The sequence below is a fragment of the Engystomops pustulosus genome, chromosome 3 (assembly GCF_040894005.1).
Source record: "Engystomops pustulosus chromosome 3, aEngPut4.maternal, whole genome shotgun sequence".
In the NCBI taxonomy this organism is placed as follows: Eukaryota; Metazoa; Chordata; class Amphibia; order Anura; family Leptodactylidae; genus Engystomops; species Engystomops pustulosus.
Window position 1 is genome coordinate 8,886,551 of NC_092413.1, and position 16,441 is coordinate 8,902,991.

Sequence of the window (16,441 nt, forward strand, 5' to 3'; positions counted from 1 at the left end):
ATCACAAGACCATGACCCGAAACATAAGACTGAGACCCCCAAACATTGTATTAGGACCCTAGAGATGTTACCATTGTCCTAAACACAAGACCCAAGACATGGTACCAAGACCCAAGGTACCGAAACATATGACCGAGACCTCAACATGGTACCAGGACCCAACAGATGTCACCATGACCCTAATCACAAGACCATGTCCCAAAACATAGGACAGAGACCCTAAACATTGTATTAGGACCCTAGAGATGTTACAATTGTCCTAAACACAAGACCCAAAACATGGTACCAAGACCCAAGGTACCGAAACATATGACCAAGACCCTAAACATTGTATTAGGACCCAACAGATGTTACCATGACCCTAATCACAAGACCAGGATCCTGAACACAGGACTAAGACCACAAACATGGTACCAGGGAGTAATAAATAATACCGCCATATACAGTGACCTACATACCCCTATAACACTGTATAGCAATAAATAAAACCCCTATATACAACTTACCTCCCACCTCCATAACACTGAGGAGCTGAATATAAACTCGGAAAAACACTTTGTAACAACTTTCTGTAATGATCTGATCCAATATTTGTTTGTCTTCTTTTTATCAAATTTTGAGGTAATTCAATTCCCCCGAATCCTCGTTATTCTGTGTAATTGGAGGGGTTAATTATACACAGACATCACTGGCTCGTTAGTCGGACCCTCGTGTTGTGTCTCCTCTGTGCTGCATTTCATAATGTCAAATTCTCTCAAATGATATTGTCAATTACCGCCAACTAATCTCTGCAGATACTGATGTACAACATACCGCCATATACCCAGACAGCAGCCCCATGTAACGCGAGATAACGAGAGCCCAAACCTCCCAGATCATTCACTTATGTGTAATTGGGCGTCTGTTACATTTATATCTAATGTGACGTATCTACCATTAACCAGACTCATGTACAGGGGCAGTATTATAGTAGTTATATTCCCGTACATAGGGGGCAGTATTATAGTAGTTATATTCTTGTACATAGGGGGCAGTATTATAGTAGTTATATTCTTGTACATAGGGGGCAGTATTATAGTAGTTATATTCTTGTACATAGGGGGCAGTATTATAGTAGTTATATTCTTGTACATAGGGGGCAGTATTATAGTAGTTATATTCTTGTACATAGGGGGCAGTATTATAGTAGTTATATTCTTGTACATAGGGGGCAGTATTATAGTAGTTATATTCTTGTACATAGGGGGCAGTATTATAGTAGTTATATTCTTGTACATAGGGGGCAGTATTATAGTAGTTATATTCTTGTACATAGGGGGCAGTATTATAGTAGTTATATTCTTGTACATAGGGGGCAGTATTATAGTAGTTATATTCTTGTACATAGGGGGCAGTATTATAGTAGTTATATTCTTGTACATAGGGGCAGTATTATAGTAGTTATATTCTTGTATATAGGGGGCAGTATTATAGTAGTTATATTCCTGTACATAGGGGGCAGTATTATAGTAGTAATATTCCTGTACATAGGGGGCAGTATTATAGTAGTTATATTCTTGTACATAGGGGGCAGTATTATAGTAGTTATATTCCTGTACATAGGGGGCAGTATTATAGTAGTTATATTCCTGTACATAGGGGGCAGTATTATAGTAGTTATAGTCTTGTACATAGGGGGCACTATTATAGTAGTTATATTCCTGTACATAGGGGGCAGTATTATAGTAGTTATATTCTTCTACATAGGGGGCAGTATTATAGAAGTTATATTCCTGTACATAGGGGGTAATATTATAGTAGTTATATTCTTGTACATAGGGGGCAGTATTATAGTAGTTATATTCCTGTACATAGGGGGCAGTATTATAGTAGTTATATTCCTGTACATAGGGGGCAGTATTATAGTAGTTATATTCTTGTACATAGGGGGCAGTATTATAGTAGATATATTCTTGTACATAGGGAGCAGTATTATAGTAGTTATATTCTTGTACATAGAGGGCAGTATTATAGTAGTTATATTCTTGTACATAGGGGGCAGTATTATAGTAGTTATATTCTTGTACATAGGGGGCAGTATTATAGTAGTTATATTCTTGTACACAGGGGGCAATATTGTAGTAGTTATATTCTTTTACATAGGGGGCAGTATTATAGTAGTTATATTCTTGTACATAGTGGGCAGTATTATAGTAGTTATATTCTTGTACACAGGGGGCAATATTGTAGTAGTTATATTCTTTTACATAGGGGGCAGTATTATAGTAGTTATATCACTGTACATAGGGGGCAGTATTATAGTAGTTATATTCTTGTACATAGGGGGCAGTATTATAGTAGTTATATTCTTGTACATAGGGGGCAGTATTATAGTAGTTATATTCTTGTACATAGGGGGCAGTATTATAGTAGTTATATTCTTGTACATAGGGGGCAGTATTATAGTAGTTATATTCTTGTACATAGGGGGCAGTATTATAGTAGTTATATTCCTGTACATAGGGGGTAATATTATAGTAGTTATATTCTTGTACCTAGGGGGCAGTATTATAGTAGTTATATTCTTGTATATAGGGGGCAGTATTATAGTAGTTATATTCCTGTACATAGGGGGCAGTATTATAGTAGTTATATTCTTGTACATAGTGGGCAGTATTATAGTAGTTATATTCTTGTACACAGGGGGCAATATTGTAGTAGTTATATTCTTTTACATAGGGGGCAGTATTATAGTAGTTATATCACTGTACATAGGGGGCAGTATTATAGTAGTTATATTCTTGTACATAGGAGGCAGTATTATAGTAGTTATATTCTTGTACATAGGGGGCAGTATTATAGTAGTTATATTCTTGTACATAGGGGCAGTATTATAGTAGTTATATTCCTGTACATAGGGGGCAGTAATATAGTAGTTATATTCTTGTACATAGGGGGCAGTATTATAGTAGTTATATTCTTGTACATAGGGGGCAGTATTATAGTAGTTATATTCTTGTACATAGGGGGCAGTATTATAGTAGTTATATTCTTGTACATAGGGGGCAGTATTATAGTAGTAATATTCCTGTACATAGGGGGCAGTATTATAGTAGTTATATTCTTGTACATAGGGGGCAGTATTTTAGTAGTTATATTCCTGTACATAGGGGGCAGTATTATAGTAGTTATATTCTTGTACCTAGGGGGCAGTATTATAGTAGTTATATTCTTGTACATAGGGGGCAGTATTATAGTAGTTATATTCTTGTACATAGGGGGCAGTATTATAGTAGTTATATTCCTGTACATAGGGGCAGTATTATAGTAGTTATATTCTTGTACATAGGGGGCAGTATTATAGTAGTTATATTCTTGTACATAGGGGGCAGTATTATAGTAGTTATATTCCTGTACATAGGAGGCAGTATTATAGTAATTATATTCCTGTACATAGGGGGCAGTATTATAGTAGTTATATTCCTGTACATAGGGGGCAGTATTATAGTAGTTATATCCCTGTACATAGGGGGCAGTATTATAGTAGTTATATTCCTGTACATAGGGGGCAGTATTATAGTAGTTACATTCTTGTACATAGGGGGCAGTATTATAGTAGTTATATTCTTGTACATAGGGGGCAGTATTATAGTAGTTATATTCTTGTACATAGGAGACAGTATTATAGTAGTTATATTCTTGTGCATAGGGGGCAGTATTATGGTAGTTATAGTCTTGTACATAGGGGGCAGTATTATAGTAGTTATATTCCTGTACATAGGAGGCAGTATTATAGTAGTTATATTCTTGTACATAGGAGCAGTATTATAGTAGTTATATTCTTGTACATAGGGGGCAGTATTATAGTAGTTATATTCCTGTACATAGGGGGCAGTATTATAGTAGTTATATTCTTGTACATAGGGGGCAGTATTATAGTAGTTATATTCCTGTACATAGGAGGCAGTATTATAGTAGTTATATTCCTGTACATAGGAGGCAGTATTATAGTAGTTATATTCCTGTACATAGGAGGCAGTATTATAGTAGTTATATTCTTGTACATAGGAGGCAGTATTATAGTAGTTATATTCTTGTACATAGGGGGCAGTATTATAGTAGTTATATTCTTGTACATAGGGGGCAGTATTATAGTAGTTATATTCCTGTACATAGGGGGCAGTATTATAGTAGTTATATTCCTGTACATAGGGGGCAGTATTATAGTAGTTATATTCTTGTACATAGGGGGCAGTATTATAGTAGTTATATTCTTGTACATAGGGGGCAGTATTATAGTAGTTATATTCTTGTACATAGGGGGCAGTATTATAGTAATTATATTCCTGTACATAGGGGGCAGTATTATAGTAGTTATATTCCTGTACCTAGGGGACAGTATTATAGTAGTTATATTCCTGTACCTAGGGGACAGTATTATAGTAGTTATATTCCTGTACATAGGGGGCAGTATTATAGTAGTTATATTCTTGTACATAGGGGGCAGTATTATAGTAGTTATATTCTTGTACATAGGGGGCAGTATTATAGTAGTTATATTCCTGTACATAGGGGCAGTATTATAGTAGTTATATTCCTGTACATAGGGGGCAGTATTATAGTAGTTATATTCTTGTACATAGGGGGCAGTATTATAGTAGTTATATTCCTGTACATAGGGGCAGTATTATAGTAGTTATATTCCTGTACATAGGGGGCAGTATTATAGTAGTTATATTCCTGTACATAGGGGGCAGTATTATAGTAGTTATATTCTTGTACATAGGGGGCAGTATTATAGTAGTTATATTCTTGTACATAGGGGGCAGTATTATAGTAGTTATATTCCTGTACATAGGGGGCAGTATTATAGTAGTTATATTCTTGTACATAGGGGGCAGTATTATAGTAGTTATATTCCTGTACCTAGGGGACAGTATTATAGTAGTTATATTCCTGTACATAGGGGCAGTATTATAGTAGTTATATTCCTGTACATAGGGGGCAGTATTATAGTAGTTATATTCCTGTACATAGGAGGCAGTATTATAGTAGTTATATTCCTGTACATAGGGAGCAGTATTATAGTAGTTATATTCCTGTACATAGGGGGCAGTATTATAGTAGTTATATTCCTGTACATAGGGGGCAGTATTATAGTAGTTATATTCCTGTACATAGGGGATAGTATTATAGTAGCTATATTCCTGTACATAGGGGGCAGTGTTATAGTAGTTATATCCCTGTACATAGGGGGCAGTATTATAGTAGTTATATTCCTGTACATAGGGGGCAGTATTATAGTAGTTATATTCCTGTACATAGGGGGCAGTATTATAGTAGTTATATTCCTGTACATAGGGGGCAGTATTGTAGTAGTTATATTCCTGGGCAGAATTAGTGGTGAGACCCCCATGGTCAGATGTTGTTGCCTTTAGTCTCGGTGATGATGACTCCGGTCCTGGTGGTCCCTCTCTGTTCAGGTTTTTTCTCCTTGTTGCTTCTATTCCTCCTTCCTGATTACGTGTATGAGGCAATCAGCCCCTGTATATCCCATTCCTGTAAATCTTGATAATTCTGGCCCTGGGTGACACTAATCCCAGTTATTGACATGCTGACAACATTGTATGTAATGAGTTGTCGTCATGTAATTGTAGGGGGAGAGTTATGGGGGTAATTAGCGGAGATCATTGTGGGATTTTATATCTTTGTCTTAATTGGTCCTGAATGAGGATTTGCCAGAAGCTGCTAGCAGGCGATGTGCCATCTTCTGGCCATGTGGACCTCCCGTCCTCTGACTCATGGCGTCTATGGCGCTCTCGGCTCACTGTTTGGCGGTTTTATTTATGTCACATTCAGTTATTAAGTAAAGCCCCTACAGATTGAGTCGTAAGTCTTCCGTGCACCGGAGAAGTTATTACGTTGAGTCACTGCGGTTGGGGGGTTCTTAATGTTGGCAGCTTGAAATATCGTCTTATTGAACATGAGTCAAAACAATTGCGGGTTATAGCGGTGTAGTGAGCGGAGGAGGTGCGGTATAGTGCCGCCACATGCTGCATGTTACCTTGTACAAGCCCGGAGCACTACACTAGAGGGACACAGCAGGGAGATACGTCGTGTCGGCCATATTTGCTCCCACATCTCATAGTAACTGTCCCTCGGGCACCCGCCGTGATCAGTCCTCACATTCTCATCCACTGTGCCGAAAAAATATGTGCAGGACCTTTCTTAATTCATATACAGTGTCCCTACTATACAGCACCCCGCCCTGCTATTACTCCATATACACCCCCTATACCATACTCTCCTCTTTGATTTGTATTGCTGGCACATCCCGATAAATCTGGCACGTAAGGGGGGGCAGGGTACACATCACTGGTGAATGATGCGCCGTTGTATGATACATCCCCCCTTCCTGTGAGTGATAGATGCCAGGAGGGTGATCAGTCCTACTGAGTCCACTCCAACAAGATTCCCAGACATAGAGCGGCTTATTTACTAAGGATCCACGGATCGCACTTTTGTCAGATTTTTTAAACTTTTGGGATTTATAGGTATTTAACAGGGTATTCTGTTGCACACGGATTTTGGTGCAGCTGCGCTGCTTTCATTTATTCGGACTTGGTGCAGGATTTAAGATTCAATTTGTGTTGCAAGATCAAGCACTTTCATGCACCAGGAAGAAGAAGGTGAACTCCGGGGACCTGAGCGGGGAAGCGACACATGCAGGATATCGGGCACACGATCTTAGTGACTCCCCGCACAGCGCATTATACACGGACAATGCACTTACATGCACCAGGAGGAAGAAGGTGAACTCTGGGGACCTGAGCAGGGAAGCGACACATGCAGGATATCAGGCGCACGATCTTAGTGACTCCCCGCACAGCACATTATACACAGACAATGCACTTACATGCACCAGGAAGAAGAAGGTGAACTCCGGGGACCTTAGCGGGGAAGTGACACATGCAGGATATCGGGCGCAGGATCTTAGTGACTCCCTGCACAGCACATTATACACGGACAATGCACTTACATGCACCAGGAAGAAGAAGGTGAACTCCTGGGACCTGAGCGGGGAAGTGACACATGCAGGATATCGGGCGCAGGATCTTAGTGACTCCCCGCACAGCACATTATACACGGACAATGCACTTACATGCACCAGGAAGAAAAAGGTGAACTCCGGGGACCTGAGCGGGGAAGCGACACATGCAGGATATCAGGCGCAGGATCTTAGTGACTCCCCGCACAGCGCATTATACACGGACAATGCACTTACATGCACCAGGAAGAAGAAGGTGAACTCCGGGGATCTGAGCGGGCAAGTGACACATGCAGGATATCGGGCGCAGGATCTTAGTGACTCCCCGCGCACACATTATACACGGACAATGCACTTACATGCACCAGGAAGAAGAAGGCGAACTCCGGGGACCTGAGCGGGGAAGCGACACATATAGGATATCGGGTGCATGATCTTAGTGACTCCCCGCACAGCACATTATACACGGACAATGCACTTACATGCACCAGGAAGAAGGTGAACTCTGGGGACCTGAGCGGGGAAGTGACACATGCAGGATATCCGGCGCAGTATCTTAGTGACTCCCCGCACAGCGCGTTATACACGGACAATGCACTTACATGCACCAGGAAGAAGAAGGTGAACTCCAGGGACCTGAGCGGGGAAGCGACACATGCAGGATATCGGGCGCACGATCTTAGTGACTCCCCGCACAGCGCATTATACACGGACAATGCACTTACATGCACCAGGAAGAAGGTGAACTCTGGGGACCTGAGCGGGGAAGTGACACATGCAGGATATCCGGCGCAGTATCTTAGTGACTCCCCGCACAGCGCGTTATACACGGACAATGCACTTACATGCACCAGGAAGAAGAAGGTGAACTCCAGGGACCTGAGCGGGGAAGCGACACATGCAGGATATCGGGCGCACGATCTTAGTGACTCCCCGCACAGCGCATTATACACGGACAATGCACTTACATGCACCAGGAAGAAGAAGGTGAACTCCAGGGACCTGAGCGGGGAAGCGACACATGCAGGATATCGGGTGCACGATCTTAGTGACTCCCCGCACAGCGCATTATACACGGACAATGCACTTACATGCACCAGGAGGAAGAAGGTGAACTCCGGGGACCTGAGCGGGGAAGCGACACATGCAGGATATCGGGCGCAGGATCTTAGTGACTCCCCGCACAGCGCATTATACACGGACAATGCACTTACATGCACCAGGAAGAAGGTGAACACCGGGGACCTGAGCGGGGAAGCGACACATGCAGGATATGGGGCGCAGGATCTTAGTGACTCCCCGCACAGCGCATTATACACGGACAATGCACTTACATGCACCAGGAAGAAGAAGGTGAACTCCGGGGACCTGAGCGGGGAAGCGACACATGCAGGATATCGGGCGCAGGATCTTAGTGACTCCCCGCACAGCGCATTATACACGGACAATGCACTTACATGCACCAGGAAGAAGAAGGTGAACTCCAGGGACCTGAGCGGGGAAGCGACACATGCAGGATATCGGGCACAGGATCTTAGTGACTCCCCGCACAGCGCATTATACACGGACAATGCACTTACATGTACCAGGAAGAAGAAGGTGAACTCCGGGGACCTGAGCGGGGAAGCGACACATGCAGGATATCGGGCACAGGATCTTAGTGAACTGCGGCAGATGTGCATTCCGGTCGGACAATGCACTTTCGGGGATCGCTCAGGACGGGGTAAGTAAATGTGCCCCATAATTTTAGTAGTGACCTCAACAAGTTACTTTACACAAGGCAGACACTCGTAGGACTTCATTTTAGGGCTGGGAACAGGAGACAAGGCGTTGTCAGAAGCGGTGGAAAAAGTCAGGAGGTTGAGGGTGTAATGTCGGTAGAAGAGACAATAGAAGTGACAAAATTAGGGGAGCAAGCAGAAGGTGTATTCTGCCTTTAGAGAGTCTGTAGCATAAGCTATAACTCCTTAATACTCCATAATCTCAGTACATCAGGTGCTCTCTGCTTCTGAAGTTACTCCTCACACAGTAAACCATTCTACAGGTGAAGGTGAGGAAGCAGCGCCCTGTTCTTCTCTGCTGTATCCCTTTGCCCATCTCCGTTACACATGTTCTGCTCTCTGTACCCACCATTGTCCTGCCCGAGTCCCACCGCCCTACCCTGTGACTGTCCTGCAGACCTGGTGTCTCCAAATCAGCGCCCTCTAGTGTGCGCCCTCTAGTGTGCACATTGCATACTTGGAGCCCAGTCTAGTTGGGTTCCCATAAAAAAGTGAGCATTATGGAGCTATAGAGGTAGTGAGCAATCCCTATACAAAGCGTCTGGTGCCACTATGAGGAGAGTGGACCCATAAAATTGATAGTAAAACCCCCTAGAGGTGACGCCCTGTCCTGGCAATGAGGAACAAGTGCAGTTGTAGAAAGTATCTTCCTATATGATGTAACATCTTGTTAATATGTTGCAAAAATCCAATTGGAGAATAAGTCATTGTGTCGCCCCCTACTACAATGATGGGAAGATCTGGGGACTAATAAGGGGGTGGAGGAGATAAGTTGCAGGGTATCCCCCAGTAATGGGCTATTCTAGTCCATGTGCCCCCTGTGCTCCCTGTCCTCCTCCGTCCTGCTCTGATTCATCCCCTCATTACGCACAGTCTCAGACGCTGTGGAGGAGGATCTGCTGGGATTTCCCAGCGGCTTCAGCTCATTACGGGCCGGGGCGAGGACTCACCACCCAGCAGAGGGATTTCATGTCACTATGAATATTGTAAAAATGCTCCAGAAACAAACAGGCGGCCGACAAATGACAGATGGGGATCAATTATCCTGCAGCAGGCGCAGGTCCGACTGGTAAACAAGGATGACTATAGACAGGTCTGCAATCCAGACAAGACGTCCATAGAACTGAGATCCCACATAGAGATGACCTGGGCTGGGGGGATGTATCCCCGGTCACTGTGTGGATGATGGGGGTTATAAAGAGGAAAGGTCTTGCATGTTGCTGAGTCTTAAGGCTGAAGTCGAGCTTTAGGAGGTGCCGCAGTAGCACTTACACCCCGGTCCTCTAAGAGTTATGACTTTGCGACACTCCTAAAGGCTATGTCTCAGTGGCCTCCCTGGTTCTCACCCTTTAACCCCCTACACAAGGACAAGTCATCCCATTGTAGGTGATGGTGAACCAAGATACACTGGTGTGCAGCATCAGAAGGCAAGCAAAAGATACAAGGTGAGGCCAGGTTAGGCAAAAGAGTAGTCAGATACAAGGCGAGGTCAGGGTAGGAAAAAGGACCATCAGATACAAGGTGAGGTCAGGGTGGGAAAAAGGAACATCAGATACAAGGCGAGGTCAGGGTGGGAAAAAGGAACATCAGATACAAGGGGAGGTCAGGGTGGGAAAAAGGATCATCAGATACAAGGGGAGGTCAGGGTAGGAAAAAGGACCATCAGATACAAGGCGAGGTGAGGGTGGGAAAAAGGAACATCAGATACAAGGTGAGGTCAGGGTGGGAAAAAGGAACATCAGATACAAGGGGAGGTCAGGGTGGGAAAAAGGAACATCAGATACAAGGCGAGGTCAGGGCAGGCAAAAGGATCATCAGATACAAGGCGAGGTCAGGGTAGGCAAAAGGATCATCAGATACAAGGGGAGGTCAGGGTGGGAAAAAGGAACATCAGATACAAGGCGAGGTCAGGGTAGGAAAAAGGATCATCAGATACAAGGCGAGGTCAGGGTAGGAAAAAGGACCATCAGATACAAGGCGAGGTCAGGGTAGGAAAAAGGACCATCAGATATAAGGCGAGGTCAGGGTGGGAAAAAGGAACATCGGATACAAGACGAGGTAAAAGAGTAGGAAAAAGAGTGATCAGATATAAGGGTAGGCAAAAGTATCATCAGATACAAGGCAAGGCCAGGGTAGGCAAAAGAGTAGTCAGATACAAGGCGAGGTCGGGGTAGGCAAAAGGACCATCAGATACAAGGCGAGGTCAGGGCAGGCTGAAGAGTCATCAGAAACAAGCTAAGGTCAGGGCAAGCAAAACAGTCATCTGATACAAGCCAAGGTCAGGGCTGGTACAGATCTTGCAAAGTTAAAAATTAGGCCAAAGCCTGGGATGGAAAGCATCTACGGTATGTGAACTCAGACATTAATCAATGTCAACACAGGAGATCATCAGGCCATGGTGTGTAGGGTTAGAAAACTCCAGGTCAGTATGTAGGAATGCAGAAATACCCTGCACAGAGTAGCAGGCTAGGAACATTTTGCTCAGGCACTGTCCTGTTGGAGAAGGTGCCTGTTACTTCTATGTCAGGGTCTTCCGCAGCTAATTCTATCAGGCTGAGAAGAGGCTGAATTTCATCTGGTTCATTTCATTCGGCAATGTGAACTGTACTCTAGTTTCTGGACTGCTGAATAAATCTACCCTGCCTGGATCTCTGCAAACCTAGCTCTGAACCAGCAAGGGTTAACATGCTCATGATCTTCTCAGCTGGAGCAGAAGTCTACTAAATACCCCATGTGCTTTCCTCATTGCTGGTTATAGATTTCCTTGGCAGCTCTTTTGCCTGCTCTGTACTTTTGCCAAACATCTGTACTTTTTGTTTTTGATATTTGACTCTCGTTCTAGACTATTCTTTGTGTATTCGATTCTGCTCTTTCAGTTGTGACCTGGGTTGTTAACCACCCTTCTCGTGTTCATGTGTTTGTCTTGCTACATGTCCACACGTTGGTGCAGCGAGGGACAGAGGTCTAGAGAGGAGAGGATGAGCTGCCCCATCTATGTACTACCAATGTACAACGGGTCCTAGTTCCTAATGTGCCCGAATACCCCCTGTCACATAAGAGGGCACCAATATTACAAGGAGCCTTCCTCATGATAGGAACTATCATCAAGTGTGTCTGCTGGACTTGGATTTTTTGGGTCAGGGATGTAAGTTGTTACTTAAGTAGATACTTAAATCCTATAGTGCCCCCTATAGGAGCAGGGCTGAACGGCTGATGCAGTATTGTCTGTGTCTCTGCCAGGATGGACGGCACAGATGCCATAGACCCCTCTCTGCAGACGCTCGGCTCTGTCGCCTCCCCGGAGATTTGTAGGTTCTCATATTCTGGAAGTAGCGGCCCCCTGACCCTCCCTGCATTATCCCTGTACTCCATCACAGACCGCAGGGCGATGAATGTCACCGGCTCCGACACTACACCCCACACTCACCGGCTCATGATGGAGAATCCACTTACATCTGCCGCATGATCTACACACAAAGTTTTACTTTCTTCTCATCACTAATCAGCAAATGAGGAAGGAACATGCAAGGAAACGCCAAGCCTTAGTACAGCCGCCTCCCAGGAAGACCACCACAAGGACCACCACAAGGACCACCACAAGGACCACCACAAAGACCACCACAAAGACCACCACAAGGAACACCACAAGGAACACCACAAGGAACACCACAAGGACCACCACAAGGAACACCACAAGGACCACCCCAAGGATCACCACAAGGAACACCACAAGGAACACCACAAGGACCACCACAAGGATCACCACAAAGACCACCACAAGGAACACCACAAGGAACACCACAAGGATCACCACAAGGATCACCACAAGGACCACCACAATGACCACTACAAGGACCACCACAAGGACCACCACAATGACCACCACAAAGACCACCACAAGGAACACCACAAGGAACACCACAAGGATCACCACAAGGACCACCAAAAAGATCACCACCACTCACATCATCACTAACACATAACTACCACTCTAATCATTTCCACCATCACCACATTGCTACATACAGCCCCCCTGTACATTACTACATACAGCCCCCTGTACATTACTACATACACCCCCTGTACATTACTACATACATCCCCCTGTACATTACTACATACACCCCCCTGTACATTACTACATACAGCCCCCTGTACATTACTACATACAGCCCCCTGTACATTACTACATACAGCCCCCCGTACATTACTACATACACCCCCCTGTACATTACTACATACAGCCCCCCGTACATTACTACATACACCCCCCCCCTGTACATTACTACATACACCCCCTGTACATTACTACATACATCCCCCTGTACATTACTACATACACCCCCCTGTACATTACTACATACAGCACCCTGTACATTACTACATACAGCCCCCCTGTACATTACTACATACACCCCCTGTACATTACTACATACACCCCCTGTACATTACTACATACACCCCCTGTACATTACTACATACAACCCCCTGTACATTACTACATACACCCCCTGTACATTACTACATACACCCCCTGTACATTACTACATACACCCCCTGTACATTACTACATACAGCCCCTGTACATTACTACATACACCCCCTGTACATTACTACATACACCCCCTGTACATTACTACATACACCCCCTGTACATTACTACATACACCCCCTGTACATTACTACATACAGCCCCCCGTACATTACTACATACAGTCCCCTGTACATTACTACATACAGCCCCCTGTACATTACTACATACAGCCCCCTGTACATTACTACATACAGCCCCTGTACATTACTACATACAGCCTCCTGTACATTACTACATACAGCCCCCTGTACATTACTACATACAGCCCCCCTGTACATTACTACATACACCCCCCCCCTGTACATTACTACATACACCCCCTGTACATTACTACATACAGCCCCCCGTACATTACTACATACAGCCCCCTGTACATTACTACATACACCCTTGTACATAACTACATACAGCCCCCTGTACATTACTACATACAGCCCCCTGTACATTACTACATACAGCTCCCCGTACATTACTACATACAGCCCCCCTGTACATTACTACATACAGCCCCCCGTACATTACTACATACAGCCCCCCGTACATTACTACATACACCCCCCTGTACATTACTACATACAGCCCCCCGTACATTACTACATACACCCCCCCCCTGTACATTACTACATACAGCCCCCTGTACATTACTACATACAGCCCCCTGTACATTACTACATACAGCCCCCTGTACATTACTACATACAGCTCCCCGTACATTACTACATACAGCCCCCCTGTACATTACTACATACACCCCCTGTACATTACTACATACAACCCCCTGTACATTACTACATACAACCCCCTGTACATTACTACATACACCCCCTGTACATTACTACATACACCCCCTGTACATTACTACATACACCCCCTGTACATTACTACATACACCCCCTGTACATTACTACATACAGCCCCCCTGTACATTACTACATACACCCCCCCTGTACATTACTACATACAGCCCCCTGTACATTACTACATACACCCCCCCCCCTGTACATTACTACATACATCCCCCCTGTACATTACTACATACAGCCCCCCGTACATTACTACATACACCCCCCTGTACATTACTACATACATCCCCCCTGTACATTACTACATACAGCCCCCCGTACATTACTACATACAGCCCCCCTGTACATTACTACATACAGCCCTCTGTACATTACTACATACACCCCCCTGTACATTACTACATACATCCCCCCTGTACATTACTACATACAGCCCCCTGTACATTACTACATACAGTTCCCTGTACATTACTACATACACCCCCCCGTACATTACTACATACAGTCCCCTGTACATTACTACATACAGCCCCCTGTACATTACTACATACAACCCCCTGTACATTACTACATACAGCCCCCCTGTACATTACTACATACAGCCCCCTGTACATTACTACATACAACCCCCTGTACATTACTACATACACCCCCTGTACATTACTACATACAGCCCCTGTACATTACTACATACAGCCCCCCGTACATTACTACATACAGCCCCCCGTACATTACTACATACAGTCCCCTGTACATTACTACATACACCCCCTGTACATTACTACATACACCCCCCTGTACATTACTACATACACCCCCTGTACATTACTACATACAGCCCCTGTACATTACTACATACAGCCCCCCGTACATTACTACATACAGCTCCCCGTACATTACTACATACAGCCCCCCTGTACATTACTACATACAGCCCCCCGTACATTACTACATACACCCCCCCCCTGTACATTACTACATACACCCCCCTGTACATTACTACATACAGCCCCCCGTACATTACTACATACACCCCCCCCTGTACATTACTACATACAGCCCCCTGTACATTACTACATACAGCCCCCTGTACATTACTACATACAGCCCCCTGTACATTACTACATACAGCTCCCCGTACATTACTACATACAGCCCCCCTGTACATTACTACATACACCCCCTGTACATTACTACATACAACCCCCTGTACATTACTACATACAACCCCCTGTACATTACTACATACACCCCCTGTATATTACTACATACACCCCCTGTACATTACTACATACACCCCCTGTACATTACTACATACACCCCCTGTACATTACTACATACAGCCCCCCGTACATTACTACATACACCCCCCTGTACATTACTACATACATCCCCCCTGTACATTACTACATACAGCCCCCCGTACATTACTACATACAGCCCCCCTGTACATTACTACATACAGCCCCCTGTACATTACTACATACACCCCCCTGTACATTACTACATACATCCCCCCTGTACATTACTACATACAGCCCCCTGTACATTACTACATACAGTTCCCTGTACATTACTACATACACCCCCCCGTACATTACTACATACAGTCCCCTGTACATTACTACATACAGCCCCCTGTACATTACTACATACAACCCCCTGTACATTACTACATACAGCCCCCCTGTACATTACTACATACAGCCCCCTGTACATTACTACATACAACCCCCTGTACATTACTACATACACCCCCTGTACATTACTACATACAGCCCCTGTACATTACTACATACAGCCCCCCGTACATTACTACATACAGCCCCCCGTACATTACTACATACAGTCCCCTGTACATTACTACATACACCCCCTGTACATTACTACATACACCCCCCTGTACATTACTACATACAGCCCCCTGTACATTACTACATACAGCCCCCCTGTACATTACTACATACACCCCCTGTACATTACTACATACAGCCCCCCGTACATTACGACATACAGCCCCCTGTACATTACTACATACAGCCCCCCCTGTACATTACTACATACACCCCCTGTACATTACTACATACAGCCCCCCTGTACATTACTACATACACCCCCTGTACATTACTACATACAGCCCCCCGTACATTACTACATACAGCCCCCTGTACATTACTACATACAGCCCCCCTGTACATTACTACATACATCCCCCTGTACATTACTACATACACCC